This window comes from Eptesicus fuscus, chromosome 6 (assembly GCF_027574615.1).
Source record: "Eptesicus fuscus isolate TK198812 chromosome 6, DD_ASM_mEF_20220401, whole genome shotgun sequence".
Lineage (NCBI taxonomy): Eukaryota > Metazoa > Chordata > Mammalia > Chiroptera > Vespertilionidae > Eptesicus > Eptesicus fuscus.
This window is the reverse complement of record NC_072478.1, coordinates 86,669,016-86,688,953: the sequence shown is the minus strand read 5'-3', so window position 1 is coordinate 86,688,953 and position 19,938 is coordinate 86,669,016.

Here is a 19,938-nt window from a genome sequence, read left to right as displayed (position 1 = left end):
CCCGCACCTTGAAACACTGCCCTGTCTGAGGCAAACAGCTGGTATGTGGCCTCATGACTCAGTCTCACAGGTCCACCCAGTTATTGTATGGCCAACTAGCTCTTATCCAAAGTGTTTTTGTTTAGTTTAGTTTTTGTAATTAGTTCACCTGGGTGTGTATTAGAGAAACCTATATTCTGATTTTTGGGGGTCATGAGTAATTCAGTGGGGTGGGGTTCTTTACATTCCTTGTTATTTCCTGAATGGAATTCATGACCACAGAAGCATGACTTTCGAGTGTAGAAAAACAAGACTGAGAAGACACATGATCCCTGTCTATGGAATGACTCCGGTTAGAGCATGTGTTGAATCAAAAAGCTGTGAACACTCGCACCCCAACTTATAGACAAGGAAACAGTGGGTCAGAAAGGCTGAGCTACCTGCCAGAGGACACACAGCGACTGGTGGCAGAACTGGACAGGGTCTTCTCCTTTCTAGCTTGGTCCCATGTGAGAATGACTCAATGCATCAGAGTCTGGGATGACAGGGTAGGGGTAGGCAGCCACCCTCTTAAAACTTGGAAAGAACACCTTTTAGGTAAATACAATATTTCTGCCTTCCACACGGTGAAAAAAAATTGATATGGCCATAACACCAAGATGTGATAGCAATTAAAGTATCTTCAGAGAAATTGAAGGGTCAGTGGATTTGAAACACATTTTGGTAGCTTAATAGGATTTGTTTTCAATGGGGTGGGTGGGTGGGGGGGGAGGATCAGGGAAGATAATCCTAAACCTACTCACAGTGGTTCTCAAAGTTTTGTTAGTGCAACAACTACACGAGATATCTGTAAAAATGCAGATTCTCAGGCTTCTGAGTAGTTGCTCTGCATTTTAAACAAGTGTCCCAGATGATTCACAGACCACTGTTTGCTACTGAAAAGGGCAGAGGCCTAGAATTGCTGTGAAAATATAGTAAGTGATTAATAAATATTTAAATCATTCCAAAAGATTGGGCTTCCTTATTTGATTCTCCTGTTGTGTGCAATTGCTCGGTGCCAATGCTTGAAAAAGGGTATTTTTTTTTCTGGGAGAAAGTTTAGGTAAGTTAAATATAAATATGTAAAATGAACAAGGCTGTTCAGTGAACATATGTAGTTATCATCCAAAGCTTTAGTGTTCAGAAATTTTCCAATTATAAGACAAAGTCAAATAAAAGTTTAGTATTCATTCATTCATTCATCCAGCAATCATTTGTTGAATATTTACTTTGTGCTAAGCCCTATTCTAACTACTGGGGATATAGTGGTGAATGAGACAGACAAGGACCAGGTCCTCCTGGAGCATAAGTTTTATTGGGAGGGGGCAGGGGATAGACAGTAATTAACTAAGTAAAGCAAGAATATTAGGTAAACCCAATGATGGCCTGGTTCAGAGGCTAGGAACTGCTTCCAGCACATTCAGAAACTGGGATTTTCAGTCCCAGTTTCATCACTAACAAGCTGTGTGACCTTGGACAAGATACTCAGCCTCAATGAACCTCAAATTCTTCATTTGTAAAATGGGGAAAATATGGTACCTACCTCATGAAATGTTGGGTGTATTATAGTTGTTGGGTATAGTGATGAACGTAATTATTAGTGTCATCCCTCTCTTATACCTACCCTCAGAGATGGTCCTGTCATTTTTCACTTATGTAGACCTATGAGCCTTTCCATAGAGTGAGTGGTGGCCATGAAAATATGCCTTAGAATTTTCCAACTACAGGGCGCTTAATTGACTAGTTCTTTTTGTCTAGGGTTCTTTTAAAATAATAAAATCAGCTGGCTGCTGATGAATTCAGCTCTTTGGAGAGACCATTGAGCTTTGGACCACTCTAAAAGCCTCGAATTGCTTCTGTTGGGGAAACAATCTGAAACATTATAAGGCTAGGGAGAAAAGGGTTAAAAGAAGCTTAAAAAGCTACACCCGTGAGGATGTCCACAACAATCGGAGAGGCGGGAAAGACGCAGGAGGAAGCGAGGGTGGGATTCTCGGTGGAATGGGCTGTGAAAGTCATCAGGAAAGCAGGATCTTGGCTCTGGCCTTGCAGGAGAATGGGGCTGACAAGCACAAAGCAGAGGGGCCCTTTGTTGGGGTTTGTTTTGAACTTTGAGACTCCAGAATGGAGATAAACAAGTCTCACTCGGAAACAGGCGAATGCTCCTGGACGTTAGAAAACCAGGTGGCAAAACCATTGGGAGGCAAATCTGCCACCGTCTTCAAGGGGAAAGCGGAAACTTTGGGGCCAGCCTGAGCCCGGCTGCTCTGGGCTGCCGCCCTGATGCGTCTCTTCTTTTGTTATGTGGTTTTAACACTATCACTTGGGCAAGTACAAGATGTGAGAGATTTTGGCAGACATTTTATTTGAAGAAGAATTCAGGTTTTTTAGTTCATTCTTTCATTGACTCATCTTTCCTGACTTCCTGTCCCTAATTGGGGTCGTTTCTAGTTCCCCTCCCCACATTCTGCCCCCTCATTGCTATGATTTACTAACACAGGCCTAGGTCCCCAACTTTCCTTTCTTCTCACCTTTCTCGTGTTCCCATCCCGCTCCTTTCTACAGTCTGTCGTCCACATCACTGCTCCCTCCTCACCCCACTCCGGTGCTGCTCCTATTATTCACGAATACACTCTCATTCAGCCTCACCTTGAATACAAAACCCTTCTGGCCTATATAGAGTGTGGGAATGGTGGGAAGAGGGGCCTGCATCCCCATAGTTCCTACTTGCCATCCCTAGACTATTGAATATCCCATCAAAAGTGAGGACTTTTATTTTTGAAAAATGATATGTAGTTGTTAATAATATGAGATAAATCTACGTGTGTGTGTGTGTGTGTGTGTGTGGGGGGGGGGATTGTCCTGGTATGCAATTAAACAGGAAAAGAAAATTCCAGAAAAATATATACAGTATGTTCTTCTTAAGGATCATGTATATTTATGGGCATATGTATTTATGCAACACAATCCATATAATATATAATTTATAGAACACGTAGAATGCACACAATATTATGTAAAAGTTAAATCTTTTTTTTTCCTCACAAATGGGACCCCATATGTAGGTACTACATATACATATAACTATAATGCTTAGCAAAAGACCTGGAAGGACACACTCCTAGTTACCTTGCTCAAGGTAAACTTTTGGATTATGTAGTTTTAACAAAATCACTTGGACAAGTACAAGATGTGAGAGATTTTGTCAGACATTTTATTTGAAGAAGAATTAAGGTTTTTTATTTTGATTTATTTATTTTTTAAAATATATTTTTATTGATTTCAGAGAGGAAGGGATAGAGAGAGAGAGAGAGATAGAAACATCAATGATGAGAGAGAATCATTGATCGGCTGCCTCCTGCACGCCCCCTACTGGGGATCGAGCCCGCAACCCAGGCATGTGCCCTTGACTGGAATCAAACCCGGGACCCTTCACTCCGCAGGCCGATGCTCTATCCACTGACCCAAACCAGCTAGGGCAGAATTAAGGTTTTTTAGTTCATTCTTTCATTGACCCATTTATTGAATGACTTCTAATTGAGTGTTTATTCTGTGCCAAGCACAGTGCCTGACAGAAACATGGGGGAGGAGACAATGCAGAAATAAACACATAGATGTATGATTACAAGCTGTAAAGTTAGCGAAGAGAGGGCAGTAATAGACACTAACAGAAGGATGTTTCATTCAACAGGTGACATTTGAGCTAAGGCTGAAGAAGAAGGAACAGCCAGTCTGAGTTGCGGGGGATGGAGGGAAGAAGGGGGTGTGGAACTAAGCTGTGAAAGGGGGAATCACAGGTGTGAGGGCAGGCAAGACCGGCTGCTGGTGATAGGTCTCATGGCTTCTTTGTGGAAGAGCTCAGTGGGGTTCAGATGACCAAGATCATGTTCAGGCTTAAAGGGCCCAGGATGGAAGTGGCTCTACTGGGCTGAGAGGTCAGAGGTCCTGCTTATAGTCCTGATGCAGCAGGATGTGAAGAAGCCCAGGAGCAGTGGGATAAAAAGGTCTGGATGAGAGACCTGGCTCTACTCTTCATAACTGTGTGACCTTAGGCAAGGGACATAACCTCTCTGGGCCATAGATTTCTCATATAAAGCAGGGATCATAGCAGTACCCACCTCACTGTGTATCAATAAACACCTTAGCTCAGCATCAGGCACCTAGGAAGTGCTCATACATAGTTATGATGTGCCTTGGGACAACCTGACTGACTGGTCAGGTGACCTCCTCTGGGCCTGAGCTTCCACATTGATAATGGAGGGTTAGACTAGATGACTCCCGAGGTTCCTTTCACTGTAATGTTCTTGGTTCTCAATGTCCTGCGGTTGGGGTTTGGCAGAAGGTCTCACCACCTGCTAGGCTGCTGCAGGGTCCTTTGGTCCCCCAAGGGCACCCCTGGTTTGTGCTGAGACCCAGGTCCTGACCAAATAGTGGACTTCCCACCAGGAGAGGGAGCCTCACATGGTGCTCCCTCCACATCTGCGCCCCTGTCCTCCCTGGAAAACCCTGAAGCCCAGGTGGAGTTAGCAGGACACAGGCCTGTTTTTCTAACTAACAGCTTTGTGCTGGGGCCATGCTTTTCCTCTTATTCCTCACATTGTTGCATGGAGAAATGTTTCTTAAAAAATCAAAGGGGTATGCATATATGCATAACCCATGGGCACAGACAATAGTGTGGTGAAGGCCTGGGGCCGGGGCGGGGCAGGCTAGGAGGGGTCAATGGGAAAAGAAAGGGGATGTATGTAATACTTTCGACAATAAAGATTTTTAAAAAATCAAAGGGGTTCCTGAGGTCTTTGGGAAGCTTCTGGGGGAGCCGGGGAGACAAAGGAACTGGCTTTGAGATCAGAGTGTTGGGGGCTGCAAGGGAGCTCCAGGCAGACGGTCCCACCGGGGGGTTCTGCTGGGGCTTTGCACTCACATCCGACCACAGTCCCAGCCTCCTTCCTGACAGAAGCAAGAAGCTGGGGCGGAGCCAGCTCCGGATGGGAATCTGGAGATCTGAGAGCTGGACTCAGCCCTGCCATTCCCTTGGCCAAGCTGCTCTTGGCTCACTTTCCAAATTCGTATCTAAAAGGGACCTCAGCGAGCCTTCTGTCCTGGTCTTCCATTTTGCAGATTAAGAGAGGGAGTCTTACTCATTATTCACCAATCATTTCTCTTCTGCCTACAGTTCTGTTAGCCCTGCCCTCCTCTGCTGTGCTTCCCTTGAATAAAGCCATCATTTCCAGTCAACTTCTCAAGATTCCTCAAGTCCCATCCTCTCCTGGGAGCTGTCCTCTGTTCTCCTCGAGCACCTGCCCAGGTCAGTCATTAGGGGCCCACCGGATCTCATGCTCCTTCTCCCTTTGCTCCCTGCACAGAGGGATTTCATGGCTTCCCAGTGAGTTTGCTCATCTTGGGAACTTTACACACTGTTCCCCACACCTGGTTTCTCTTCCCCTGTTCCTTTGCAAAGCTGGAAGCCCGTCTCCTCCAGGTCTTAGCTTAATTGCCAGCTCCCTAGAGAAGCCTCCTGTGACCACCTAACTCAAGTGTCCCAGAGAGCATATTTAATTAATGGGTGGAGTAAAAGCCTTTCAGACACCATGGATTTATTCATCTCTTCTTAGAGTTCAGTTACAGTAACTCCCATGTCATCTTCCCCCAAACTTGGCTCTCTTCCCTCTTTATTCACGGGGCTTTTTTAAGACCTAAATTTTATCTCTGCACATGCTCTTCCACCAAATCCTTTGGAACAGTGGTTCTCAACCTTTCTAATGCTGCAACCCTTTAATACAGTTCCTCATGTTGTGGTGACCCCCAACCATAAAATTATTTTTGTTGCTACTTCATAACTGTAATTTTGCTACTGTTAATGAATCGTAATGTAAATATCTGTGTTTTCCGATGGTCTTAGGCTCTACAGCAGCAGGGTCACCTAAGACCATCGGAAAACACAGCTATTTACATTACGATTGATAACAGTAGCAAAATTACAGTTGTGAAGTAGCAACAAAAATAATTTTATGGTTGGGGGTCACCACAACATGAGGAACTGTATTAAAGGGTCGCGGCATTAGAAAGGTTGAGAACCACTGCTTTAGAATCTGCTGAGAACTCTGGTCTCGCTTAGTTATTAAGCCCCACAGCTGGGAAGTCCAGTGTTGCCTTGCGCAAGAGGAAAGGATGGAGTCAGAAGACCCGGTTTCTGGGTATAATCTCACTTCCTAGCTACGTGACTTTAGGCGACCAATGAATTCTTGCGCGTCAGTCTACTCTGATGTAATGAATAACAGTATCCATTAAACATCAGTGTGATATGTATTGCAATGATCCCTTTCCTGTGTGTGTCTTGGGGTTATTCTAGGAACAAAAGGAGAAACTGTGTGCTTTGTAAAACTAAAGTCTATGCAAAGTAGGTGGTGATTATTTTTGTCCTCATCTCACTATAAATTAGAGATTGAAACTCAGGCATTTTCACAGAATTTGCAGAAGGTGACGTCATAGCCCCTGATATCCAGGAAGGCCATGGAAAAGGGCGGTCTGTGGCGCTAGTCATTTCCTCAGGAACGCCAGGGAAGCGCGCTCCATGCTTGGAGTGATGCACTGCAGTCCACGGGCCCCCCTGCAGGTGCCTTGTAACCTCTGAGAGGGAATTGAACTTCTCCTTGTGAGGGAACCCCACAGGTCCACTCCCTGGGATCACAGAGTTCTAGGTGGCCATCACTGGGAGAGTTCATCAGATGCGCCCCTCCCTCTATCAAGTCCCAGAGGCAATGGGTATTGAGTAACACCACGCAGTGAGTTCACGGTGAGGCCAGTGATGAAAAGGACAGGTCTCTGGGGTCTAGATGGCCACGAGGTGCTTAGGAATTCCCCCGGCTGGTTCCCTTTTGGGAATTGCATCTAAGAGTCTCGTCCTCCGTCTGCCTTAGGGGGACACTCACAACGTGGACGGAGAAGAGCTTTCCCTGGAGTGTTATTTAGTAATGCAGAGAGGATTGGAAACACTTGAAATTACAATTCACAGGGAGATAAACTGGGGCCCATCTTTCCAAGGAACATTACACAGCAAATAGCAAAATGAGGTGAGTGTCAGTGTCGTGACCTGGAAAGCTCCTTTCGACCTACTGTCTGATCGGGTAAAGAGAAGTTGCAGCCATTACATGCAGTATGCTACAGTTTGTGGAAACAAACCTATAAAAACTGCCCCGTCTCCTTTTGGGCGTACACACATATGCATTTTAAGGTATAAGGAACAGCCGGGAACACTATTCACTTAATTGATAATAGTTTTTAGCTCTAATGGGATAGAGGTGGGGGGACTGACGAGATGTCAGGATTGGAGGAGACGAGTCTACGCCTTAGGGACCATATTTTATTTCATTTCATCTCTTTCCTTTTTTTTTTTTAATACAGAAAATGTATCCATCAGTTCTTGTGTAATTAAAAATTAATAATAATTAAAAAATCTGCCTTCGCCTCTATTGAGGCCTTCCTCTGTGCTGGCAGGGCTGATTCATGACCCTTGTATGTGTCACGGTGACCAAAGGGAAGGGAAGTCCACTTTCCATTTTGATGCCGTCCAGCCACTCTGCTCCTCGGGGCTCCTTTGGCCTTTGGAGGCCTGTCCTTGTAGGTCCTGAGTGGGAGCACAGTGTGGCCAAGGCCCAGAGTGGCAGGGTCCTCCTGTAACTACCCTGGTGAGCCCACATGCTGGAAGGGCCCGCACAGCACAGGTGACACAGAACCATAAAAACGGTGAGCCTGGAGGCCCCAGTTTGAATCTCAGTCCCGTTTCCATCTTCCAGGGGGACCGTGGGCAGGTGCCTGTAGCCCCAGCCTGCTGCCTTGCCCACGGCTACCACCTCCTCTCCTGGCATCTGCCCTTGCCCACTCTCTTCCAGCCACACAGACTTCGTTTCTGTTTGCTCTGCCTCCCACACTTGCCTGGGGTGGCTGTTCCTTCTGACTTGAACCCCCTTTCCTCTGACTTCCATGTGACTGGCTCCTTCTCATGGTTCAGACCTCATCTCCAGTGAATGCTGTCTCCCAGTGAGTCCTGCTAAGCTGTCCTTCCCCCACCAGTCCCTCTCTGCCACAGTGTATTGTTTACTTCCCCCAGGGCATGGAACACCCCAGAAGTGATGTTGTACAATTCATTTGTGCACTTTTATGGGCTGTGTTGTGCATTAGAAGCAGATACCTGGTCTGCCCAAGGACCAAGAATGGCATCTGGCCCACAGTCCGTGCTCAGGAAAGGTCACTTGGATGAGTGTGTGAACTGCACTTGGAGAAGGCCTCCACGCTTCCTGCCAGTCCTTACAGTCAGGGGTCAAATCCCTGAGCCAGGCAGGATTGGACCAGGAAACGAGCCCCTGGCTCCTCTTCCCAAGTCGGGCACCATGAGGCCGAAGGCGTGGGGCCTGTTGCTTGATGCCCAGGGGCTCCAGTTTGCTCATCTCAAAGGTGAAAGGGTTGGACAAGATGCTCCTTTTCAGCTCCAAGATCTCACTAGCTATAAAATATAAATGGCTTTGGTCCACGTGCTCAATCAAGATATATGCTTGAATACACTTTCTTTACTGTGCTCCTAATGTCAGTCCTCCCCCCACCTTTCCCTCCGACTCATAAAAAATGGAATACAGAGCGTGTGGCAGTTTGTTCTCTGGTCCTCTGTGATACGGGCCTTTATGCAAAATTCATTATTGAATCAAAGGCTGCACTTTTCCCTCCTCATTTGTTTCTTTGCTCTCCAAACAATTTCCAGCGTTGACATCTTTATTGGTGTCTTTGGGCCCTTTAGCAGAATGAAAATGCCGTGCATCTAGTCACCGGGGCTGTGTTCCGAGTGTGACTAAGTGGGCACGTGGAACAGTATGGAATGCTCGTCCCAGCGCTGCTCCTTCAGGCACATGGAGCAGGGAGAGAGGGGCGGGCTCCTGATTTGCCGCCCAGCAGAAGGGAGCCTGCTCAGCGTGGTCTCTGGGGCCAGGTTCTGATTTCCGCACTATGTCTCCTCTTTGTTTTGCAGCGGTAACAGAGCAGGTGCCCTTGATTTGGAGGCCTGAGGCCAAAAGCATAACAAAGCCTCTTTCTTGGGAGCTGGCGGTGTACTGTGCACCAGGCACTGTGCTAAGGACTTTGCATCCATTATCTCATTTAACTTGAATTTTTCTAAGAGCCCTGTGAGATAGGAGTTGTTATTAATCCTGTTTTTCAAATGAAGAAGCGCAGGCTTAGAGATAGGTTAAATAGAACATCTAAGCTCATGTAGTGGTGGAGCTAAGATTTTAAGCCTGGTGGTCTGATGCTAGAACCTACAGTTTTCCCCACAACCAATACTGTACACGCATAGCAAAGGACATTATACATATCCCAGAGTGCTAGTTGGCTCTGCCAGGACAAGGTACAGCTAATAATAGTAATTCCTAACATTCAAGTCTCTAATCAAGAATTTAAAATAGCAACCTACATCAGAATAAATAAATGATTGTTATAAGGAAGTAAGGTCCCATTTATTTCTTCCATAAACATATAACCACTTACTATATGCCAGGAGAATGTATATACTTTGCTGCCCCAAGTAGAGATGGCTCCTGTCCTCATGGGGCTTATGGTCATTTGATGTCTGAGAGATTTGTATAATGTGTCCAATTCCGTCCAGCTTGCTGGCAGCAGAACTGGCATTCAAACCCAACCACTGGACCCTTCAGCCCCTAAACTTCCCTGCCCAATGGGAAGGTGTCTAATTTGAGTGGCTGCCTATATTATTGGCCTTTCCCCTGATCTGTGGAAATACTCAAATAATCATTCAATAAGTTGCCAAAGATTTGGATCAGTATGAGTTGTACAGAGCAGGATTTCTGGACAGGAGCGCCATTGAAATGTGGGCTGGATAATTCTTTGTTGTGTGGGTTGTCCTATGCATTGTAGGGTGTTGAGCAGCATCTCTGGTCTCTACACACTAGGTAGTAGCCAGTTGTGACAACCAAAAATGTCGCCAGATATTGTCAAATGTCTCCATGGAGGCAACATTGCCCCTGGTTGAAACTAAGGGACCTGAGTAATGAAAAAATCAAAACAAAACACCCGTATAAAATTTTCCTTTGCTCTAAGCCAATATAGTTTTGCATACATGGGACTTATTTAATATTGGAGGTTAGCACCTCAAAATCTCACTCACTTAAAATCATTCTTGGAATGACTTGGAAGCCGGGAGCTATGGTATGAGATCATGGTTTCCTTAGGTGAGTTTGAGGTTAATTGATGGGCTTAGTTTAGGGACCATGTATGATCAATATGTGTCTTTAAACACTAGAGTGGCTCTCAGTGGGGAGAGATGCTCACACAGCGAAGGGCAAGGATTGAAGCAGATAGCAGCTCCATTGCTCCCATCTTGTGCTAATCCATGGAAGGGAGTGGCAGTGGGTGACATAGGCTACTACTTCTTAAAGTGTGGTCTGTGGACCAGCAGCCACTGCATCACCTGGAAGCTTGATGGAAAATGAAAAAGTCAGGACCTGCCTCAGTTTTACAAAATCAGAATCTGCATTTTGATAAGATTGCCAGGTGGGCCCAGCCGGTGTGACTCAGTGGTTGAGCGTCAACTTATGAACCAGGAGCTCACGGTTCGATTCCTGGTCAGGGCACATGCCTGGATTATAGGCTCGATCCCCAGTGTGGGGCGTGTAGGAGGCAGTCAGCCAATTGATGATTCTCTCTCATCACTGATGTTTCTATCTCTTTCTCCCTCTCCCTTCCTCTCTGAAGTAGGAATTCTATGGTATTCAAATACACTTGAAGAATTTAGAACCAGCCTGTGATTTAAATGGTTTTCTCTTATTCACTCTTACTTTTGTTGACTGTGCATACATAAGTATGTGGATAAATTTGTTCCTCTTGTTTGTTTGACAGCTATAGGAATGTGGTTTGTGTAGGTGAGAAGCATTTGGACTTTATTATTAGGCAGAATTGGTGAAGGTGGAATTTTGGGAATGATGTTTGGGAATGAAGGTTGTGCTGTGTGTTTCTGGTACATCTTCTCTTAAAAGTTAAACTTTAAAAATTATTTTAATGAGAGAGAGAGAGAGAGAGAGAGAGAGAGAGAGAGAGAGAGAGAGAGAGAGAGAGATTTGTTGTTCCATTTACTTAGGCACTCATTGGTTGATTCGTGAGTGGAGATCGAACCTGCAACCTTGGAGAACCGGGACGACATGCTAACCAACTGAGCTACCCGGCCAGGACCTCTTATAAGTTTTAAAGGGTGAACCTACTGTAGATGATTCCTTCCCTCTCATCCCCCTTTTCTCCCAACAAATGTGTGGAAAAACCTACCCTTACCAATGGTTAGAAATATGACCTTAGAGAAGTCACCTGACTTCGCACACAAAGGCCTGCTGCTTCACAGGTATGCAACAAGGGTTTAAGGAGTCGATGACTTTGGAGGAGCTTCATAAACGGGGCCTCCTGTACAATTATAGGTTGTTATTTGTGATCACTGTATGCAGATTATTTTCTCTGCAGCTCAAATGCCCTGCCCGTGCTGCCCCCTGCTGGTGAAGGCTTTAAATTAATTTTGGTGTGGATCAAATTGAGAAAGGAGAGCCCAGTCTTGAGGATCATTGAAGTCTATACACCTGCCCCTCTTCCATGTGAAAGGAAGCCCTGGGGCAGCATTTGCCAACATTTCAGCTAATCAGAATCACCTAGAAGGTGTATAAAACATTTCCGGGGTCCCTCTTCCAGGGGCTTCAATGATTCACCGGATAGGACAAGGTCTGGGAACCTACATTTTGATGAATCTGTCCGAGTCAGAAGGTGAGAGATTCAAATGCAGGGCATTTGAGCTGCAGACAGGCGTGCAACCTGTTTCAGAAGCACTGGTCTGTGGCATGTTCCTCAAGGTGTGATTCTAGAACCGTCTCCTGAGTAAATGTGGGCTACAATAGAAGGTACAAAAGAGTAAATGTGGGCTACAATAGTGAGTGAAATGAGGGAGGGGCCAGCGCCCCCACGCCGTGTATTGGACAGGACACCTGGGGACTGACTTGGGCATGTCTTTTCCTTTGGACTTGGCCAAAGTCCCAAGGAGCAAGATTGGCACAGTGTGAGGACTCAGCTATGTCATGTAGGGAAGAGGGGAAGGGACAGAAAAAGGATATGTTTGACTTGCTCAAGGTCACGCAGGAAAAGAATGAGACAGAGCCACTTATATTTTCCTCATCACTAAAATAGATCCATTAGACTATGAAGCCAAAAATCATAGCTGAGTCCCCACACCTTGTAGGTGAATGAATGGACCCCCATCATCAGGCTGATGTGGTCCTCTTTCTACACATCCAAAGTCACATACGTGGTGTAATTTTGTACATCAATGTGACCATACTGTGTGCAGGTCTCTTCAGTTTTTGCTTTGTAATGTGTACTAAAGATCCTTCCTAGACTCCATATCTAGACCAGCTTCATTCTTTTTCACCGCTGAGTAAATACACCATCATTACTTGACCCCTCCCATATTGATGGGCGTTTAAGTTCCTTCCATTTCTCAGGACTTCCTGCCGTGCGGCCTGCCCAGGCCTCTGGTTGCCCACGAGAGAGGAAAGCAGCTGAGGTGGACTGGTTGGGTGGGTAGAAGGGCTCCTCCTTCCTACCCCACTCACTGGGTCAGATGCCTGAAAACCTGAATTTCCCAGAAAGATAAGCTGGGCTGAGAGAAATTCCTTTCCCTGGGAGTGGTGGGGAGAGTCACTCCTGGCTTGTATTTTGCGCTTCACACACACACACACACACACACACACACACACACACACACACACGGTCCCAGCCTCTCCCCATGGAACTTAATTGTTAGTGTTGGCATGTTTTGTAGAAGCACATGGAACTGAGAGTCCTGAGTTCTGAGTTTTAATATAGGCTTTGCCACAAAATTGCCTGAAAGTATTGAATGAATGACTTCGTCTTTATGAGACTCAGTTTCTTTACCTTTAAAATGGGTTGAGACAAGAACAATGCATAGAGGAATGGAGAGATCACTGTTTAAGGACACATTCCCTGCTAACCTTCCAGGTTGAAGCTTTGGTTGCCTGCTCTTGACCCTGGGTTTGCTGTGGGAGCCAAGAAACAGGAAACTGCCTTTTGGGAAAGAGCAGTCAGCTGTTCTGGGCGAGGTCAGAGCCAGCAGCTTGGTGACCTGTTCCTGGTTCAGCAGGTCAGCAGCCCCACCTCCTGCCCTGAGCTGCAGGACCTGTTCCTCAGCTGACCCTGGGCAAAGGGACATTTCCCCTCCTTTGCAGAGGAAAGTCTGGAGAGCACCTCGCTCATAGCCTGGTCACCTGCGCCTTCTGATGGCTGCCGGGCCCCTCCACCACAGACCTGCATGGGTCTTCCTGATGGCATCAGGAACTAACCACCATGGTGAGGACCATGTCAAATCAAATCTAGCAATATCTAAAAAGAATAACACATAATGAACAAGTGGGTTTATTCTGGGAATGCAAAATTAGTTAAATATTTGAAAAATCAATTAATGTAATTAATTATATAAACAGAAAAGATAAGAAAAAAACCCTCATGATTATCTCAATATATGTAGAAAAAGCATTTTAGCAAAATTCAATATCTGTTAATAATAAAATCTCTCAAGAAGCTAGAAACAATAGGGAGCTTCTTTACCCTAATAAAGGTCAAATATGAAAATACTTAATGTTGAGAGACTACTTTATCCCTAAGATTAGAAACAAGACAAGGATATCCATTGTTCAAAATTATATTGAAGAAAAGAACAGGAAATAAATGCTGTACAGCTTGGAAAGGAAAAAAAAGGTCTTTATTTGCAGATGACACGATTACCTATATAGGAAATCCTAAAGAATCTACAAACAATACTAGTACATTACAATAGCACCAAAAACAGAGATATGTTTAACAAAATCCATGCCAGAATTCTATGCTCACATTTACAAAACATTGACAAGAGCAATCAAACTAGACCTAAATATATGGAGAGACATACTGTGTTCATGAATTGGAAGGCTCAATGTTGTCAAGATATCAGTTCTCTCCAAAATAATCTATAGGTTCAATGAAATCCTAATCAAAGTACCAGCACCTGGATGTGAGCTGGCGACTGCTGTGGGCACTCCTGGCCAGCGTCAGTCCATCCTCAACACTGGAGAGGTCCTCCCGGGATGTAAGCCAGACCAGGCTGCGTCCTCCTTACAACGCTCATAGGCTTCCACTTAGCGTTGAGGATCAAGCTCAGTCTCCAAGTAGCCGGAAACACAGGCCCTGGATTTCATGACCTGGCCCTGACTTCTCTTGGCCTTCATCTGCTTATTCTCCCCAAGGGAGGCCCCGGGCTGGCTGAGACTTCTATTTTGGGACACATTCATTTAGAAAATGCTTTCTGTCACTGAGTGGAAATTTTTGTTCCTGTAACACCCACCGTGGATGAGACTCCCACAGATCACAGAAGTGCAATTTCTCACCTTCAAAAGAGCCTTTAAACACTTAAATGTGACTATTCCTTTTGAGTGTTTTTTTTTTTTTACCTGTTTGCTAAATGTCTTCTGTTAACGTAGATATTTCTTCATGTGCTAACTTTCTTTACTGTTTCATTAGTTGCCCTTTTCTCAGTGAGTTTTGGTCAATAAATGTCTATTTTAATATCTGTCACCTAGAGCTGAATGTGTGGTCTCAGCAGCTGGCCCTGAGGACAGCAGGATTTTCCATTTGCCACTTTGTTTACTTTTACAGTGATTCTCCTCCGGGGGCCTACCCTGCATCAGTGTGTGGTACCCTCATTTATGCGTCCTTCACACTTAGAGCTTGAAAGTGCCCTGAAGTGTTTCTTATGTTTTATTTTTAGCCATTTCCCCCACTTGTACTTGTGTCATTGTATTTTTGAGTGTATTTTGAGTTAAGAGTTTTGCATTTATTTAATTTGCCTGTGACATTTCCTCTAAACGTTTTGAGATAATGGTGAATTCAGATTCCATTTTCCTGTGCACCCTCTTTCCTCCCTCACCAATGACTTTGACCAATTTGTGTCCAGGAGTCCCTCACCAAGCCCCCTGAACATCCCTTGATACTCTTCACTTTGCTCTCTCTGCAGTGCCACAGCCTAGTTTGAGCTGCCTTCATCCAAAAGAGGAATGCTCATCTTAGCTGGTCCCCTACATCTACTCCTGCCCCCTCCAGTATTTTCACTACGAAGCTAATCTCTACAAAACAGAGAGATCTGTTAGCAGCATCCCATTGCCTAAAACTCTTCAAAATTTCTGTTGTTAATATCCCCTATGTACTCTATTAGCTTCATATACCAGTGTTCGTTCATTCATTCATTCATTCATTCATTCAATATTTCTGAATATCTACTATGCGTTAGGCACAGTTCTAGCACCTGGGATATAGCTGTGAGCAAAGTAATAAAAGTTCTCTGCTCTCATGGAGCTTACATCTTGGCAGATAAATACAACTCCTAATTGCTTCCTGCACCCGCTGCTCATTGGCCCTTTATTTGCTCTCACTAGGCATAGTCCCTCCTGGCGCAGGGCCTCTGAGGGACATGCTGGTCTCTAGGATGCTTGTCCCTCCTATCTTTGTCTATGTAACTCCTATCTTTCAGAGATTAGCTTAAGAGTCACCTCTGTAGGGAAGCCTTTCCTGATTTCCCCGCATAGATGAAACTCCTCTTTTACATGCTCTTATAGTACTTACTTTCCTCCCTATCATAGCCCTTACTGCACAGTCATTTGATTGCATCTAACTTCCCAATGGATTGTGGGTTCTGTGATGGCAGAGGCTCTGATTTCATTCATAGTGTTACTAGTGCTCACTACAGAGTAGGTGCTCATTCATATTACTTAAAGGAGTGAATTTGTGACTTCATCCAAGACTTTAATAAATTTTGGCCTGAACTGCAATGAGAGCTGAGACTAAGAACCTGCTGAGAAAATAGCATCCAAGGAAGCGTTAAGTAGCATATTGGCAGTCAATTTCAGTCATCACTCTGTCTAACCTTATGCATTCAGCGCATGTTTGCTCCATCTCCTTAGGGAAATCTCACGGGAGGGAGGCTTTCCTAAAGGTGAGCTCACTGTCTTGGCTGTAGTTCCCTGCTCTGCTGACTATCCAAAACGAAAAAGAGGTTGGTCTGTGTGACCAGTTTTTGGTGTATGCTTGTGGCCTTAGCAGACCCGGTCCTCCATCCTCTCACCTGTAAGACCAAATGTGAATCAAACTCCTGTGAGTCAGCCCTCTTTCTGACGAGGCCCTGACCGTGGTCTCTGTCCATGGTGTACTCAGTCCAGTTTTAGCAAGAATACTGATGAGTCAGCTTAGCAAACATTCTCCACTCAGCATCTGATCTGATCATCTGAACATCTGATCAAACTCCTCATCCCCTACCCGTAATATCTGATCATCCTCACCCTACCTAGTTTGGCTCAGTGGATAGAGCGTTGGCCTGCAGACTGAAGGTCCCAGGTTTGATTCCGGTCAAGGGCACAATGCCCAGGTGGCGGGTTCGTTCCCCAGTAGGGGGCATGCGGGAGGCAGCTGATCAATGATTCTCTCTCATTGTTGATGTTTTTAGCTTTCTCTCTCTCTCCCTTACTCTCTGAAATCAATAAAAATATTTTTTAAAAAAAATCTGATCATCCTTGCTTGCCTTCAGCAAGAACCCTTTTAAGTAGGTCTAACAAGAATCCTACTATCCCTGAAGTTTCCTCTGAGTAATTTTCCATTTACTGACCCCACCCTTCTCCTTGGCTAGAAATCGCCACTTGTCCTTGTGTTTGGAGTTGAGCCTGATCACTCTCCCCTATTAAAAATCCCCCATAGCAGTAGTCTCTACTTGAATAAAGCCTCATCATCATAAGTGTCATGAATAATTTTTCTTTAAAAATATCAATTTCAAATACCTTTGACTTCTCATCATAAACCATGAGGGCCAGAAGACTATAAAACCACACTTTAATTAAAAGAGAGAGATTGTCAGAATTGATTTTTTTAAAATAATGAGGCCCAATTATATGCTATTCATCAGATATATACTTTAAAGATAGGTTGAAAGAAAATGAGTTGAAAATGATATTGTGAAAGATATTGTACAAGAAGGCTGGGGTGGCTGTAGTAGAACACAAAAAGACATACAACTATTAATGTGTGTGCTGAATAATAGATCTTTAAAATAGACAAAGAACCACTTGAAACAATTATAGGGAGAAACAAATTCTACAATCACAGCTGGGGATTTTAACACTCTCGCTCAATAATTAAAAGAACAAAAATCACACACAATTGAAAGAACACAAAAAGTCAGTAAAAATAAAGATGATCTGAAAACACTGAACCAGCTTGATGTAATTGCTATTTATAGAACACTATGTCCTATAATTATAGAGTAGACAGTTTTTCTCCATGCACATAGTACGTTTTCCAAGATAGTCTAAATTTATGGAAGAATATGACCCATGCTCAAACTCATACGTCATCTACAGATCATCTAGGCACCACAACCAAACACATTGCAAGGGTATTCACTTTATCTCTGACATTTACTTGCTGACAAGTCTTCTATCACTCTCTATTTCCTGTGAGGTTAATTTAAATCCCTTCAGGCTGATATAAACATGCTTCAGAATTTGGCTGCCATTTTCACTCCCCCCCCACCATCATCATGACTCACAGTACTCCATTCCATATAATTGGGGGGGGGGGGGAGGAGGGGAATAGTGGATATGGACTTTGTATTATCTCCGACTGCCAAGTCTTCATCCATTTCTTTCCCACTACTTTTATACCCTCCATCCAATCTTCAATCACGATCTTCTGCATCCTCCATGGTTCACCTCAGTTCTTTCCCTTCATGGTTTCTCTCTCTCTCTCTCTCTCTCTCTCTCTCTCTTCTCTCTCTCTCTCTCTCTCTCTCTCTCTCTCTCTCTCTCTCTCTCTCTCTCTCTCTCTCTCCTGAGCTCCACTGAATTATGCTCCCATGTCACTGATCACATATTCTGTTAGTTGATTCTTGATGGAATGATCTGGCCTTGAGGAGAAAGGACAATTGGACCATGGCTAGTTACAGTCAAAAGCAGAAGTTCAGAAAAGCATGGAACATACAGGCAAAGAGACAGCTGCTTCCCAGCTCAGGTAATCTGTAACACTTGACATGAAGGATTTAATCTGGCTCTAAAAATTGCCAGAAGTATATAAGAAGTATATCCCTAAAAAGGATGTGGATGGATGGCTTTTGAAATATCTCAAATTACCTGTAAATAAATCTAAAGCAAATTCCTGTGAAATGCCATGTGAAAAATTTGGCTTCTTCATCTCCAAGGAGACCCTTCTTTATTAGAAAACCAAACAAAACTGGCAAACAGTTATTGATTACCTACCAAATGCAAGGTACTAACATAGATGTATAATTGATAGATTTTTAAAATTAAGGAACTAGTCCAGAAAAAAAGCAAAGAAGCAGTTCACAATATAAAAGTTCCAGATGCCCTAGGCCAGTGGTCGGCAAACAGCGGCTCGCGAGCCACATGCGGCTCTTTGGCCCCTTGAGTGTGGCTCTTCCACAAAATACCACGTGCGGGCGTGCAGGTACAGTGAGATTGAAACTTTGTGGCCCATGCGCAGAAGTCGGTTTTCGGCTCTCAAAAAAAATTTCAATCGTTGTACTGTTGATATTTGGCTCTGCTGACTAATGAGTTTGCCGACTACTGCCCTAGGCCAAAGCTTTGGGAAAGAGTTGGGGGAATGATCTGCGTACAGCAGGATCAGGCTGCTGGGGTTCATCCATAGGGGTGGCGGGGCATGCACTGTGTCCACAGCACAGAACTACTCTGGTGGGAGATGGTTTGCCTACCTTCTCCAGGGAGAACAATGTATCAATTACCTAAATTAACTAAATTTTCCCATTTTAGCTGCTCAGTTGTCGGGGATACACTCTCACCCTGGAGAACATCAGCCCCCGTACCGCAGTGGTGGCATGAGACCTTCTCCTTATTTCCACAGAGTCCTCTGTTGTCCTGCACCTGGGCACCTGTGAGACCCAATGCTGCAGAGACTGCACACGTGGTAGGGGAAGGGGAAGTGAGCCCGGAGACAGGGAGGGGTGCAAGGAGGGGAGGAGAGGGGAACTGGCTCACTGCATCCCCACAAGGCACTCTCTAGATTGCAGACCTCCCTGAAGCAGCAGTCAGGGAGACCCCACCAATGTCCTGGACACAGCAGCAGCCAGGGGCTGGAAGTCCTGGGAATCATTCTGTGGGCTGTGCTGGTGGTTGGCCACTGGGTGTCACTCTTAGCCCATGTTTGTGTGGTATCAGGTTTCTGAAGATGGTCCAGCATTTGCTGAAGTCCCCATCCTCTTCCCACTCCATCTGGGATATCTCCCTTGGAAGGCTCTGCTGACCACATACATAGGAAGTGTACTAGCATGAAATCACCCCAGGAGCAGGCTTCTGACCTGCACACGGAAAGTGCCTGTTTGTCATGGAAGTGAGCAGAGGCCAGCATTAGTAACTGATTCTATAGCAGTGGCTCAAAAATAAGCTCTTAAAACATAGAGATGCTTCATTAGTTTTTCCATTCAGCACTATTTCCTTCTTTCTATAGTCTTTGTTTTCTATTTTTTAAATTTATGTTCTTAATTTTTATTTAATTCTTTCATTCTACAAAACTAAACATTTAGATGAAATAGAAATTAAACTCATAAAAGATTAGGAGAAAAACCTGAACAGACAAAACCATTAAAGAAATACAAATCATATTTTAAAAAAATCTATTATTTTTATTTATTTTCTACAGAACTTCGTGTGCTTTTTAAATATGAATATACATGTCTTCAGTTCTGGAATATTCTCAATCAGTTCCCTGTGACTAGTGACTCAGTTTCTCCTTCTGGAAGCTCTGTTAGATTATGTGGGGCAT